The sequence below is a fragment of the Arctopsyche grandis genome, chromosome 8, assembly GCF_051622035.1.
Source record: "Arctopsyche grandis isolate Sample6627 chromosome 8, ASM5162203v2, whole genome shotgun sequence".
NCBI classification, from domain to species: Eukaryota; Metazoa; Arthropoda; class Insecta; order Trichoptera; family Hydropsychidae; genus Arctopsyche; species Arctopsyche grandis.
The window spans coordinates 14,205,548-14,223,290 of NC_135362.1; positions in this window are offsets into that span (position 1 = coordinate 14,205,548).

Here is a 17,743-nt window from a genome sequence, read left to right on the forward strand (position 1 = left end):
AACGCATTGATCAAAGATCCTTTTCTTCAGGCAGAGTGGCATTTTTGATTTAAAAACAGCATTCATCCGTCCAAATGCACTCCACCCTAATTTCATACGTCTCTTTATCTCTTCATTTTTACTACCAGACATGTCAATTATTTGACCTAAATATAAATAATTATTTACTACTTCTACTGGTTTATCATCTAAGGGGATGCTATCAGGCATGCAATAACTATTGAACATTAGTTTAGTCTTATCTACGTTAATTTTTAATCCTACTTTTCTACTTTCCCTGTCCAGCTGTGTTAGTCTGATAAGTAGGTCAGCTGAATCACGAGCTACTAAAACTATATCGTCTGCGAACCGAAGGTGACTCAAAAAGCGACCGTTGATGCTTACTCCGGCTGTATCCCAATCCAATTTCCTGAAAACTCCCTCAAGCACCGCATTGAATAACTTGGGCGAGATTGTATCTCCTTGTCTTACTCCTTTTCCTATGCTAAATCTATCTGTACCTGAAAAAATTTTAACCGAAGCTGTGGCATTCTTATATATTGCAGCTAACAGTCCCACATAGGGTTCCGGCACTCCCTGTGTTTTTAGAGCGTTAAGTACTGCATTATGACTAACTGTATCGAAGGCTTTCTCATAATCGACGAAACCTAGGCACAATGGCCGTTGATATTCGTTGGCGCGCTCGATTAGTTCGCCAACTACTTGGAGGTGGTCCATTGTGCTGAAATTTGCCCTAAACCCTGCCTGCTCTATAGGTTGGTTCTCGTCGAGGATATTCTTCAGCCTTTCTGTAATAACCTTCGTGAAGAGCTTGTAGACCGCTGAAAGTAGACTAATGGGTCGGTAGTTCTTGATATCGCTTTTGTCGCCTTTTTTGTGTATTAAAATGATAGTTGCGTTATTCCATCCTTCTGGTATAGCTTGGTTCTGGATGCATTTGCTGAAAAGCCTAGCTAAGATATTAATTAGGGGGGGGCCGCCACATTTTAGTAAGTCAATGGGAATATTATCTTCCCCTGGGGATTTACCGTTCTTTGCAGTTTTTAGCGCGGCCTCTACTTCGCTAGGCAATACTGCAGGAACCCTTTGGCCGTGTGTCGATTCCAGAGCGGGGAATTGGCCGTTGTCGTTCTCGTATAGTTTTGCATAGAACGTGTAAACTCTGTCTATGATTTCTTCTCTATTCCTAATTATTACTCCGCTCTCTGATCTGATTGCGATCATTTGGTTTTTGCCTAAGAAAAGATCCTGTTTGCACTTTTTCAGGCTACGGTTATTCTTAATGGTATTTTCTATTAGCTTGCTGTTAAAATCCCTGACATCCCTGACTATTCTCTTTTTAATTTCCTTATTTACTAGATTGTATTCTTGCTTATTATTATCCCTATCTAAATTCCTTTTATGCTTAATTAGGTTTTTTGTTTCCGCTGAAATTTTGCTTAATTTAATCTGTTTCCTGAATCCACCTAATTTCTTACCTGTTGAGGTTAGAACCGAACTAATTACAGTGTTCAATTCCTCGATGTCTGCTTCTGGGTTTAATTTCCCGTATCGATTTCCAAGTTCGAGTTCGAATTCCTTTTTCCTAGACCTTAGTTGAGCGAAATCTGGAGAGTTACTGCATCCTTTTATTAATTTCCTACGTTCGCAATTTATATTAATGGCCATCTTGGCACGGACTAATCTGTGATCGCTACCTATATCTACTTTACTTAAAACACTAACGTCTTTAACGGAGTGCAGGGCATTTGTTAGGATGAAATCGATCTCGTTTCTGTCTCCTTTAGGACTCTCCCAAGTCCACTTATTGTTGGTGTTTTTCCTGAAAAATGAATTAGTGATAAAGAGCCTGTTGTGTTCTGCGAATTCTATGAGGCGATCGCCTCTGTCGTTTCTTTGGCCGGTACCAAAATTGCCTACTGCTCTTTCAGTATTTGCCTTTTGTCCTATTTTTGCGTTAAAGTCGCCCATGATTATTTTAAAGTGGTGACGGCTATTATCGTATGCGTCCTGTATTTTTTCGTAGAAGTCTTCTATTTCCTCGTCTGGGTGGCTAGATGTGGGGGCGTACACTTGGAAGATTTGACAAGTGTACCTGCTCGAGATTCTTAATACTATATAGCATATACGTTCCGATATGTCGCTTATTTCTATAATATTTCTTTCTATTCTCTTATTGATAAGAAACCCTACTCCTCCTATTCTACCATTTGGTAGCCCTCTCCAGTAGAGACAGTTACCACTTTTTAGGATTATTTGGTTTTGCTGTTTTCGTCTTACTTCACTAAGTCCTATTATATCCCATTTGATATTTTCTAATTCATTCTCTAATGCAAGCACACTTCCTTCACTCGATAACGTTCTTACATTGTACGTGGCTAAATACAGGTTTCTATTAGCTAAGCTATCATCCATCGTCACTCTTACCTTGTTGGAGGTTTGGATATTATTTTTCTCGCATTTATCCAAGATGTGTTGAGAAAAAGGCGGTACTTGAGAGAGATTTCCATTCAAGGAGTGAGTTCTTACCGCCATAGACTCTTCTCTGTGGTCAGCTTTGACAGATAGTCATCCTAGGTATCACTTGGATCACTTATGAGTTATTACATGCCATTTAACAGGGTTACTTTGTAAGTGAAAGTAGTTAGTTATGATAATAATAGATTAGCAATTGTTATACTACTTTTTTACAGATCTTTATCGTGAGACGCCTCTTTGGAGACAACGGATTTATATATGTGAGTGCGGTTTGCAATTTAATATTTTAATAATAAATTTAGTAAAGAATATAAAATTACACGAATTACTTTAATATAAATTAAATATGAAAAAGAACTATTAGACAGTTGGGAAACACCGTTTCTGTTTGCTATTATTCTATTAAGTAAAGTTCGTTAAAAATTTTTGTCTGAAAGCAATTATGTGGAAGATTTATTGCTTCTGTGGGACCGAATTTTGACTGGCGAGCAGGGACCCTTATTTTTTTGTATTCAGGTAGGGAGATGTATCTCGTTCGTATACGCTTTTGTAACTGACACAAAATTAACACAAAATTTTTCGCAATCACTGATATTAAAAACGCTGTTAACGGCCGATCGTCTGTTTATTTTTACACTTAAATTATACTAGGATGCAATTAGTAAAATAAGTGATTAGATGGTTAAATTTTTAGATTAAATTTCGTGCAATAGCCGGGTTTAAGCGAGTAATAGCGGGAAGAACGCAGAAGCACGTCTTCCCCGCATGACACGAAAGACCGAACTCGTATATATATATATATATATATAAATATTTATATATATTTTTATATATATATATATATATAAATATATATATATATATATATATATATATATATATATATATATATATATATATATATATACGGTTTAACCGTACTGTTAAATATGAGGTTGAAAAAATTGTAAGCTACGGACAAAAAAATGAGAAAACTTTTAAAAAGTATCATAAAAAAATCACAAACCCTCAAAAAAGGGCTACGGAATTATTTTTTTAAATGCTTAATTTAAGTAACCGTATTTTTACAAAAAGCACTCAACGTAGCCCCAAAAGTCTTTATTAATATTAGAAAAGCGACAAATCCCGCAAGGCTTGGCTTGAGATTTACTATCCTTTGATGATATATTGTAATATATACTACCACATACATACATAGTATAATATGATACATAAAGCCTACCGTCAGTATACCAACCTATGTTTGTATGTATTTACACACAAACATATATCCCACATCGTATTAATCCCACGACTATATGTACATACATGTATATAGAGTGTACCCTTATAAGTGTAACCCGTTTAAATAAACTACATTAAAATTGAACGCTTTAACACGTAAGTTACACGGGGAAAACTTCGCCAGCTCGCGAAGAGTATTTACAGAGTGCTTTGCCCGTAAATTACGACCGTACTTTCGCGCGGGCCCTTTGTGATCTCGTGCGATATGACACATTCGTTTTTATGGGCCCGCCCGTGAAGAGTGAGAGGGTGGTGGTCCATATGACAGCACCCCACCCCCGGAGATATCGAGGGTTGGGGGTGGAGGCTTGGGTCCCAGACGGCCGTTACGGGTCCCAAAGTCCAAATGGACGGGTCGGCTCGAGGCTCTTTACGCCTCCCCGCTGACAGGCGTGATGATGAGGAAGAAGGCCTCAGGCCACTCGACACCGGACATTAGGGCCCTCCCTTATGTTTATTTATTGCTCGGAATTATGTCGGCGGGGGGTCTATGTGCCACTTTTTGACTTGATGGTGTTCGCGAAACTCGTGCGACACCGCATTTTGTTATTACTTGCAGTGTGGGTATGCATTGTATGTATGTATGTATGTATAATATTGCTGTGGGGTGCCATGTGGAATGTGTATGCGGAATATTTTGACTGTGGATGTCTGTTTGTGATTGCTCACTCTTTTAGGTTTAAATTTTTACTTTATCTATATACATATGTACATACGTAGTAACAATATATGAAGTTTTATGATCATTCGAAAATTCGAACTCGAAATTTTTACTGATTCGAACTGAGAATCGATCACTGATTTACCTATACTTGGTAAACATCATTAGAACTAAAATATATTTAAATTAATTTTCTTTGTTAAAAAGCGCCACTCTCATACTATATATATCATAAAAAAATTCGTGAGTCGATCCCTTAGTACTGGATTGTGATTTCCATGATCTCTGACATTTCTGGGGTGTGATTTATGATTCTTTTCTAGAATCAGAATTCCGAAGTGCATCGACGACAGAACATCCAAAAGCCGCCTTGATTTGATTGGACCAACGAATAGGAAAACCTTTTCTTTTTCTCTTTTTCTCTACAGCACTAACCACAATAAGCTTTTCCAGGCTACAGTCGTATCTTATCGCTATTTTTCCAATTGAAAAATTCAAACATATTATTGAAAAACGGTCTTTAATTCGCAACTTTTTTTTAATTGAAATTTGTTTTATTTTGCTGTCCAAATGATCCCCAACATTCGTCTATAGCACCATACTTTAAAAGCTTAAATTTTTCCTGTTCGGTTGCCTTTATTATTATTTTTTTTATTTTTCATTTTATTTTATACTTGGGATAGGCGAAATAGCTGATGAACCTAATTTTATGTTTTCCCATTACGTCATTTTTCGGGTTGCCCCTGAGCAACATCTGTGGTATTAAATTTGTACATATATCTATATATAAATTTTGAAAATAATATTCAAATACATAGTGGTCACGTTTCAACAATGAAATCAGATAAATTGGCAAACTTTGAAAGGAAACAATGGACTTGAAGTCACAAATATCCAAGTCTGAACAGCATCACTACAGATAATACTCGTAATAAGTTATTTTTTCTCGGTTGTTAGCATTCGCCTCCAAGCTATGCTACTGACTATTTATTGTACAGTAAAATATAGGCATATGGAAAAACAAGTCTTCTCACTAAATTAATTTTTATTTTAATATAATACTTATGTCCTCCTATAATTTGGTATGCCGTGTCATTGCGCTTTTGGCCATCGCAGTCCTTCTGATTTAACCATGGCATCCTCCAAAATGGTCGATTCCAGAACCCAATTACTCGTAGTCTGAACTTCAAATTGTTAGTCCATTTGAAGTTCAGAGAATATTGTTATAATATGTTGAAACTGAAATACTTGTCCTTAGATACAACATAATTGTTCAGAAAAACAGTTGACAAAGTCAAATTACAGCTTCTGCAAACGTTCACTAACGTCCTAAGTTCTATTCATATGTGTATAAAGGCCTTAACTGTATACATATGTTCATTTATGTATATAAGATGGTGAGTATTTCTTAGTACATTGTCTATGGGTGCATTTACACATTTTACATATGTATATATGTATATATGTATGTAGATGTGAATGCGCTCATATAAACATATATCAATGGCTTGGTGCACATATATTGTATGTCCATTTTTGAATTTTTATCGAATTAAGTTTGTAGATGATGGAATAATTCATGTTATTTCTTTCAAGGTAATTTATGTACATCAAATAAATTTCCTTGAAAAAAAACTTGAAATATTCCAGCATCTACAAACTTTAAATTCGATACAAATTAAAAAATGGACATACATACAATATCCGTGCACCAAGCCATCGATATGTAAATTGTATTAAACTTTTATTGCCGTCTACTATATTACGTACCTGAAGATATTTTCTGCACATAAATTACACAAACATATGTATAATTTACCATAATAATGAATTATGAGAGCACAATAGCACACAGACTACTATAAAGAATATTTTCAATTTCATTTAGAAGGTGACTGTTCATTTTCGTCATTATTGAATGTATCCATTATATTTGAGAGATTGTTTTTAAATTTCAAAATCTATTATTCAATTTTCTTTGGCTTCGTGTAATTGTATAATATATGTACATAACCCAAAAAAAAATTAAAATTCACAAAGGCCTTGGAAAATGTCGTAATGGATAACAAATAAAATCCTTTCTTTCTTTTTGTGTTTAATTACTTTCGTTTATTTGAAGAAATTGGAGAGAAGCTACCCATTCGATTGGCATAGGTCAAGTTAAATGAATTTCACAATAAAATTAATATAGCTATCTAATGTTAATAGCCGGTAGCCCTACATATATAGATGTATGTATATGCACATGAAATATTTAAATTAATAATACTTTTGCCACAATTACTTTTGCCGTAATTGGATATTGACAATATTTTGGACGCTATTGTTATTTGACTGCTTTGAAATTTCCCAGACTCTTAAATAATCCATCCAGATCAACTCGAATTCATAAATTAGTATGTTGCCTGTGAAACTTTCGGTCCAATTGAAAAGTAGTTAGTTATGTATGGACAGGCCCGATCCGGTTGGATAGTTTGATTGGTCATAAATGATTGTTTCGGTAATAAATTCACCAAATTGCCATCACGCGACGTCCATCCGCCATTACAGGTCACATTTGCGCAACACCCCATCCCTCGCTCGCGGTACTTTAAAGGTTAAACTCGCGTAACATTTATCGCGCACGAGTTCATTACTCGCCTTATTACTGATTCAGCGGTCGAATTACACGCGAAAAGCGAACCGTAAAAGTCACGGTTTCATTTCGAAACGGAACAGAAATAGAATGACAAAAAAAATCTACAGAGACTCATACTTGTGTGTAATGTAGTCACGTGACCCGATTTTAACGCGAGAGTGACCCTAGGCGTTCGTGTGGGTCGACCGTAATTTAATTTGAGTGCGACAAAAAATTATTCACGCGTATTTTTCTTTTTTTTATCACGCAGACATGTTCCGTGACAAATTTTGGGGTTGAAATTTTCTTCCAAATTTGAGTTTTCCTGATGCGCTCCGGTAATGGGATCGCGGCTCGGCAATTTTTTTCCCGAAGCTACCACGACCGGTTTTTGTCTGCGGTCGGGCCGTTATGAGATAAGATCCCGACGTGATGCGATTTCAGTAGCATTTTATAGTTTCAGGGAGTGCAATTACGACGCCGGATTGAGCGGTATGTGAAAAAGGATGATATCAAATCGGTAATTCCGAGTTTTATTGATGCACTTAAAACGTATCGTGATGCTATGGTTGCGCTGTAAAAGCTGTTCCGTATTGATTGCTTTGTAATTTTGAATATAATATTTTTAGTGTCGTTAAATACATACATATATGATGATAATTTAAGTGAGTAGTTTCTGACATAAGACCAAAGTAATTGAACATTTATTAGAGATTATTTGATTTTCTTAAAAGTCGTCTTGGACATGTGGATGATTTCATTATTGATATATTCCTAGTCGCCAAATATGTATCCCTTTCACCATTACTCATGAAACTTTTTTAAAATTCGTTAGCTTGTATGGAGATCAGGAGTATGTATGTACATCAGAGCCATTAGTATTGCTTGTATCTTGCGTTAATGCTAACCATCGAGAGGTCCCCGGGTTCAAGCCCAGGGCTGACCTCGATTGAAAATAATTTATTTGGAAGTTCTTCTGCAGTGCTTTTGGTCGGATTTAGATATTTTTGACTCTAAATCGATCGTTTCCTATCAAAGTTTGCCAGTTTATCTGATTTAATTGTTGAAACGGTTCCTCATCAAATTAGTAAGACCATCATGTCACCACTATTTGAATATGATTTCAGATTTATATATGTACATATGTGTCTTTAGGGAGCAACCCGTAATGGCATCATGGGAAAATATAATTTATATAAAAAAAATCCCATAGAAAAAATAATTGGATGAGGACGTACATACTTTACAACTGTCTTTGGTCTTAGAAGAAATGACGATTTTTAAATTTATTTCAATATAATATCAAATATTATCACTCGAAAATCATCTTTTCTCAATGTGTGAAAAATGTATGTGAAAAACTTAATAGAATTTATAATTTCTTAAAAATATCCCCTGTGTATACATACATATATAGATTCTCTTTTAGAGGCACTTCTGCATCATTAAAATTGTTACTTGTACCATTGAAAAATGTTGCGTTTGTGTATGTACTTTTTATATGCAATCTAATAAAAATATTTCGGCAACAATAAGAAAATACCAGTTGAGATACGACGCTGTACGCCTCCAAGATGGAATCAATTCGTGCGAAAGATTTCGGTGTCTTTTTTCAAAGGCTTTCTTTCAATGCGAGAAAACTGATACTACCCGGCGCTAGAAGACGAGCATTTTTATACACTCTTAGTTGGAATCCAATTTTCCTCGCTCGACTCGAGCCGAATCTTACGGCACGGAAAAGTTTTTCTTTTCCTCTCAATCCTTCGCATGCGAAGTGTGCGCGAATAAAAAAATTGCGTGAGTTTCTTTTTTTTTTGCTCTCATCGAGAATTCGAGCCTGGAGGATAATTTGAGGAAGCTAGCGAGGAGTGTTTTGGCGTTTTCAGTTATTGCTAATATTCGCTTCGAGGGGCAAACGTACACACTCATGAACATATTTATATGAAATCAAACATTCCTAACTTCTTCGAAAATTTTGAGGTAAAAAGCTGTACACTTGATAATTTATGCAGCGGCGGAATATAATTGAATTTGTGTAATGGGAATGTTGAAAATTTTCAATGGAACAAATCATTGAGTTTTGGATAACTTTCGTTTGTAAACTTGGCTTTCAGAAAGATTACTTTACTACTGTACTTTAGTTAAATATTAATAAAATTATAATGAATACGAAATAAGCTACAACTTCATTGTTATACTGTGTGAAGCAACACCGTTTATAAAGTAAACCTTCTTTACGGATGTATAGTGAATTCATTGCTTTGATGTGAAATACTGAAATATTACACTAATATGAGATGATGGGGAAGGACCTTCATCCCATCCCTTAAAATCATCTTAATAACGTGTTTGTGACTTGGATACGTACATATGTAACTATATTTTCTATCGTGTATAGAATGATTTCATTTGCATATTGAATTTATAAAAAAAATATAAGATTACGTTGAATTTAGCGATATATACATATATACATAAATATATATATATATATATATATATATATATATATATATATATATATATATATATATATATATATATATATATATATATATAATATATATATATATATATATATATATATATATATATATATATATATATATATATATATATATATATATATATATATATATATTATTTTTATTTTTATTGTTACAATCAATATACACTCGTCATTACATATCTCTCCAATGCGACGGGTGTACGATAACGAAATACAGAATACATAAACAGTCAAAAATCAGACATACAATAATACATATACAATCAGAATATATGGCATATAAGAATTAATTATATAACAATTAGTCAGAAATAATAATCATAGAGACATCTATGGATTATATTTCGATTTTTGTGTACAATTTTTATACATATAATAAATACGAAATTATAGAGATGTCTATAGAGATATCTATAGATTTCAGATTACTGTGCATAATTATTACAAATTATACACAGACAGATTTTTGTGACAACAGGAAATGTTTTAATACCAACTTTTCAGGAACCGTGTCAGCAATGATCAGATAAAATTGGCAAAATCTGATATAGAAACGATCGATTTGAAGTCACAAAACCCCCAAACCTAACCAGCAGTTTTTGACGATTCGAACCTTCGGTCTCAGTGGTGCTAATTATATACGCTACCATTAAGCCATACCATAATATATATATATATATATATATATATATATATATATATATATATATATATATATATATATATATATATATATATATATATATATATATATATGTATATATATATATATATATATATATATATATATATATATATATATATATATATATATATATATATAATTTTTTTTTTAAATATAGTTTTAATATATCAAAGTATTATTATTTAAACTCTTTATGCCTTTCATTGAAATTTATAGTACTATTTTTCGACGCGTGATCAAATTGTACTGCGGAATACTTTTTGCAGAACCTTCTGTTGCCGTTTCATCGATCCGGTCCTTTAGAGTCATTTTCCCTCGGCGAAAATTGATATTCGTTCGCAGGACATAACCGTAAAGCAGGATCGGCATGGTACGTGCGGCTCATAAAATATTTTTATGCTCGGAACATCTTCCACCGATCGGCGATGAATGGATTTCGAATGTCTTCTTACCTTTGCAATTTTGGCCAAGAAAAGATTGACTGTTGATTGATAACCAATAACCGAGGAAGGAATAGAGTGATGATAACATAAAGAAGGGAAAATATAAAAAAATTCTATAGATGAAAAAATGCAAAAGTTGACCTACATATCCATGGCAAAACACTACAAGAAAGTGAATGAGGGTAAATGAAAACACTTACCCTATGATTTATAGTTACCGGTTTAGCTACAAGCTTGAGAGCACTATGAAAATATACGGCAATAATAAAAGCTGTGAATAAATCAAAAGCTTCACTTAAAATCCGGATAAACACGAGGGCAAACTTATCGCCTTTTGAAAATGTACTCAATCGAGCTTAAGTGTGCTAATTTTATGCTAGTGGCAACGGAAACGGATCCGGCTTGCTTAGCAGAAAAATTGGCCCAGCGACAACGCTTCTCAACCTGCGATTTATCGCACTGTGGGGAATAAAGGGAAGCTATTTTCGGAAGCAATTAGCTGACGCCGCGCGCCGTAAGAAAACTGATTTATATTCTCGAATCGAGCCCCATGTTGAGAGCCGCTACGCTGCAAGCAGGGAGATGCTGGAAAAGTTTTAATTAACCGACGCATTAACGGATTCCGAGAGCGTCGTAAAAACGGTTTAATATTTAAAAAATAATTCGCTCACTTATTTTTTTCCTGCCATAGATCGCAAAATCGCAAACGTTAAAATCTCTCATTTAAATATTAAAATAACTTCGTTTTATTCAAGATAAAAGTGAGCAGCAGAATATCAATTTCATTTGTTAATGAAACCAAGTTTCAAATTTTTTATTTCAATTTTCTAGCGTTGCTTTTTTGTTACAAAAGCATTGTGGTCTTTTTTAAAGGATAATTAGTAGGACTATTAAAAATAGGATTTCCACACTAAATTTTAAAAAGATATTTATATGGAGATGCGTGAGAAATCAACACAGGCCAGCAACAGTGGGCCAGAAATTGAACCCGTGATCATAGAGTAGAAAGCATTACACGCTAATCTATGCTGCTGGTTATACGTACATTGTATGAAAAAAAATAGACATAAAATTGCCGTGGCAAAAATTTTATACATATGAGTTGAATGCTTTTAAATAAATACATCTAATTTAGATTCATGAAATATATACATATGTAAATTCATCTGAACACGCAATCATTTTATCAATTTTTTAAACACGTATTGACATATGTACATACATATATGTTCATACTATACTCGGATATCTTTTCAATTTGATTTTTCAAGTTATTTTGGAGTAAAATTTGTGTTTGTGACCTTTTTACTTTGTGTAATTAGAACCCCAATTTAAATTTTTCTTTTATTATGTTATACATATTTTCCATGTGAAATATTTCAAATATTTAGGCCAGGACATACATACCTCTAAGCCTCGAATTTAAAATTTAAAACGAGCCGGGGCTTCTTGCAGTAATCAGCCGCAACGCTTTGGGTTAATTGGAAATGCACGAAGGTTCAACGGTGCAATTTCTTGTTCATGTTTAAGTCACCGGTTTTCGTAGGGTGTGTGCGATTAGTTAGGCAACGCGTAAAATTACCAACTTCGAGGTGATGAACGGCAATGGGGTGTTTGTACGACTACATAAATATTTAACTGTCAATTTTAGCCCCGGGGCCCTCGGATAACTCGTCGCCGCGGTTGCGCAACCGGATTTAACCTCTGCCAAAAATCAAACCACGCTATCCATAATAAAGTATGTGCTCTCGAGCATAATTGGATGAGATTCGACCGTGTCGGGAAATTTTTCATTATGAACGCAGAAAATCGCCTCGCCCACCCCCTCCCCCCCACTCCCGTTGCGCTTCATTGATTTTCAATAGGTGAGTCTCGCCCGTTCCGAGTCCGATCCTTGAGTTAGTATAGAGACGTTTCGGTCGAGATTAACGGTCGGAGCGTGTTTTCCCGGATATCGCGGGCTTTTCCGGCGTCGAGCGAGGCTTTCTTGGTAATTGAATTGCCTGTGAACGGTTTTCGGTCGAGGATGTGTGACGTCACGAAAACGGAACTAGGACGGGATGAGACGGAGGAGGGATGGTGAAGAGATAGCCTCGCGGCTAAATATTGGAGAACCGGTGGAGCGTCGATGCCCCGTAATATAATATAACATTGCCACATACACACTCGTGTGAGCGCAGAGAGAATATTCTCAGCACGTGTGTATAAATCCATAAATTAATTTGTTTCAGCAAGAGATATGTATAAATTCACCGAGTAAATTTTTATTCATAAAGTCTTATACATGCTTAAATACCATTTAAAAAATGCACTGTAAAATTTTAATGCTATATTCTATAGAAATTGAAATTCTATAGGAAAAATTTGAAATTGTTTTATTTTACAATGCAAGACATATTTTACAATATATAATTATGTACATAGTATAGCTTATAATTTGCACTTAAGCATTTATTATGCACTACAGAAAGTGGCGCAATACGATTTGCACTGTGTGCAAAATATTTTCATAATACTGTTGCGTAGGGGTGGGTGGAGGATCCAAGTAAAAGGCCAACAGTCGTTTCACAGCATTTATTGATGATTAAGGAGATACACGCAGTGTCACTGCTAAGTCCAGAATGACATGATATCGCCTACGTACCGCCTTATAAAGGGTACATCTCTCAGGACGCCTAATCTGTTTACCTGTTGTATAGTCACGTATTCGGATATGTATTTCCACGACATTGGGTCTCCCCGTACCGATTCTGAGAAATAACTAATAACGGTCATTGTTTAGCCTAAATGCATTTAGAGTCCAGATATAATCCTTGGAAGTAAGTGCATGCAATTAGTTAACCCGATAACAGATATCCGTTGGTCTAAGTGCAATTCGCTCAATCCGCGGCGTACGTAACAATACTAAGAAAAATGCTCTAAAAATATTCGAAATATTTTTGATTAATATTCAATTTGAAATAAATATATTTACATCATTACAACAGTATCTTAGTGTTTTAAGGTTATTGTGTCATTAGTAACAGAATCGTGATCATTTAAGCGTTTTTTGTTTTTCAAAAACAAGGAAAGCTAATTGATTTTTTAATAATCTTTTTCTGTCACACTCTGCACTTTTGTCATTAAGAAGCGAATGCATCAAAGATGCATGCTGTATCTGTTTGTGATTTTAACCCTAGGGACATGTCCATACCACTTGCCGAGTTCTGAGCTTTAGTAATGTATTCCTGTCTTTATCGTATCCTTCGGACACGGCACAGACCGCGACATTCGCAAAGGACATGTCTCCGTGGGGGATAAGCCACACTGTATGTGACCAGGACACTTCTGAGATGACATATGTATATACATACATACATACAGGTTTGAATATATACAAATGTACAGAATTGAATTGAATTGAATATATACAAATGTAGGTTTGAATATATACGTCGGTGACAGGATAACGAAATCCGACGATGAAAAATCAACCTTTGAACGGTGATTGTATTTTTTCTTAATTATCGCATAATTGGTACGTAACTCTTGCAAGCATTTCCCGCTTTCCTTGGGGATGGCGAGTCACGCTCTAATTAATTGCTAATCTAACCTTCGCTTCCGGTTAATCTCTAATTTTCTTTAAAAACTCGCTATCGAAACACACGCAAAGTTTTCATAACGGAGACGTTTCGGCGTTATCTTTTGTCGACGGCAATTGGGGTTTTTACGACCCCTGCTTTCTCCTGTAACGACGCAAAGTTTGAATCGCAACTCTCAATTGTTTGAGCTGCTCTGCAAAAGGTAAACGTGACTGTGCCTCGCTCAGTTTCATTACAAGTATCTTTGTATATAGCACAATGGACGAAAAATTATACCCATTTTTTGTACCTAAGGATAATCGTAGGTATCTACGATAATAATTACAAACATATGTATCTCATGTAATATAAATTATGCGTTTTAAGTTAAAATAATGCAAAATATAGGAGGGTAATTATTGTAATCGAATATATAATTTCGAAAGTGACTTTGTATGTAAGTATGCATATACATAGATGTAAGTATCTTCTAAGAACTTCGTAAAAAAAACAAATTTTCTATGACGATAATTCAATTAGTTGAATATAATATTTTTTTCGATTGAAATAAATTTAATAAAAAAACAAATGAATATTTACTATTAGATTCGCCATTTTTAAGTTGTTTATTTTACAAATACGGAGTGAAGCCGGGTAAAACAACTAGTTAGCTATAAAATCATTTTAACGTGTATTTAACGTCGGATAATATACAATAAGTACAAAAAAAAAAAAATAGCGGCTGAAACAGAGCCGTCATTCCAAGGCGGATATCATTCTCACATTGAGCATTGAGCGCAGTACGTACTGAATAACCCCCCCCCCCCCCTCTCTTTCGCAACTATAAGGTATGTGCACAAGGGGCTTCCACGAAAATAATTATTTCTGTTTATATTGATCATTTGTTTTCTTTCGTTACAACATAATTCGAATCATAGAGATTTTGATGAAAAATACATAAAATATGAAGACCCTGCATTCAGTATATTTGGAGAAATAAAATAAATTATACGTCCTGGTCACTCGCTATCCATCACAGGGTGGCAAATGATAGTGGCGAAAACTGATTCATCGGACACGAAAATTATAGGTTTGGGCACGAATATGATTTTCATAAGGTACGTTTACAATTTATCTAATATCCAATTTTCATAGTGTTTTTGTTAGAAAATATTCACAATTTGAATATTAGCGTTCAATGAGATTTTCAGTGTATTGAAATTTATCAATTCCCAATTAAACGTATATATATGTACATATATTAAGGATTAAATCTTTGGATTATGAATTTTTTGAACCTTATGAAACATGTGTACATTTTGAACCTTATGAAACATATGAATGGTTAAGCTGGTATGTTTAAGTCGAGTAAATCATTAACAACCTAGCCGACAATTAGCACTGGGAAGCTTTGTGAAAAAGCGCTACTGTCAATAATGAATGACGTTAACGGGTAAAAGTCTCTTTCATCAGGTAAAAGTCTCTTTCCACGTATCCCATCCATTTATTTTATTTTATTTATACTAGGAAAGGCGACATAGGCGATAGACCCAATTTTTGTATTTTTTCAAGATGCCGTATTTGGGATGCCCCTGACCGACATACATATGTATGTGGTATTAAACTTGTACATATGTATGTATGTACATATATATATATAAATTTTGAAATCATATTTAAATAGTGATGATATAGTGGGTAGGATGGTTTTTGCCAATTTGATAAGGAACCGTTTCAACAATGAAATCAAATAAATTGATAAACTCTGGCAAACTATCGACTTCGTGTCACAAATATCCGAGTCTAACCAGCAGCTCTACAGATAATACTTGGAATAAGTTATTATCTAGGTAAACCTATGTGATCAAACCCAGCAACCTCTCGGTGGTTAGCATTAAATAACCAATCTATGCTGCTGGCATTTTGAATCATAAAAGCTTACTATGAAGTCTCTAATGGTAGTAATTAAGGATACGATCATCCTTCAATATTCGAGACTTTGTAACACGGTTATTATTTTGTATATTCAATGGTATTTATTCTTGGCTAATACTACTCCCCTTTACAATTCACAATATTAATATTAATTTTCAACTTATTCGCGGTTCGCTCGTACCTAATTGCGGCGTGGAAATTATTGAATAAGGCTCTGGCATGCCACTCGAAGTTTCGCGTACAATTGTAATAAAGGACGGTCGTAAGGGAACGTCGTCGTCGCCACGGAATAAGATACCCCTATTTGTGAATGGTAATGGGGTGGGTTTTCGGGGGAACGGGATGCGAATGCTTAACGGTCTCGGGAGAAAGGACGATATTATCCTGGTCTGCTGCGAGTGGGAGCTCAACTCAAATAAAGGCACGCGACGTGTCTGGCTCCTAAGTTTTCAACTCATTTGGACTCCCGTTTGCATATTCGGCGTTCGGCGTTCGCTCGAGTCGCACGTCGCACTGTGCTGTGTTTTGAACAAAATTACAACTACTTCTACCATGGAGGATATTATATCTTTGAGCCGGACGATACTTGCTGACCTTTCAAAGAAGGGTTCTGGTGCCAATGTCCTTACCAGGGACAGGGTGCAATTTATCAGCGCCTCCATTAACAGTATAGTATCTATCGCACGCGTCGCTTTTGACAGTCTGGCCTCGCTGAAACAGTCTGTGGAGTTCCTCCAGACTGTCCACTCAGATATCGGCGAAATTAGGAGGATGATGTGTTTATTTTTATTTTATTTTTATTTTACATATATACCAGGAAGGCCTTACAGGAAAATCCCAATGCGCCTTCCTGGCCAATTACAAATACAAATGCAGCATTTTTTATTATAATTCGTTGAATTGCGAGACACTGAAAAAACTCGCAAATTAACGAGACATCTATGAATTGTACATAAATTCTTATTGTACATCCATCAAATTTCAAATAGTGGTGACATAGTAGGTAGGAAGGATTTTTAGCCAATTTTTTTTCCGGGAACCGTTTCAACAATGAAATCAGAGAAAATTGGCAAACTCTGATAGGAAACGATCAACCTGGAGTCACAAATCCAGGTCTGACCAACAGCATACTCTGAAAAATTCATTTTCATTCAGGGATAGAACCCGGCACCTTCTTGACGGTAAGCAGAAGCTTAACGTCCGAGCTATGCTGCTGGCTGGTGTTGTCCTTCTCCGGCGGCAATCCTGGCTCCAGCTGTTTCTGGCGTACCTACGACTCTGCAATCGGGTGAGGTAACATTACATGTACTCTCCACTTCGACAACACACACGGAATGCAACAATACCACTGTGTGTAAACAAACACCTGTCAGTGGCCAGTACGACGTTTCAGCGGTATCCTCTGCCGCTTCACCTCCGCATTCTTCAGCTTCAACTTCACTTGCATCTGCTTCAGCTTCAGCATCTACTCCTGGTTGTGCTACTGTTTCTGCTTCTCCTGTTTCTGTTTCTGCTTCTCCTCCTTCTCCTATAAAACCCACGAAATCTTACAGTCAAGTCGCAGCGCTATC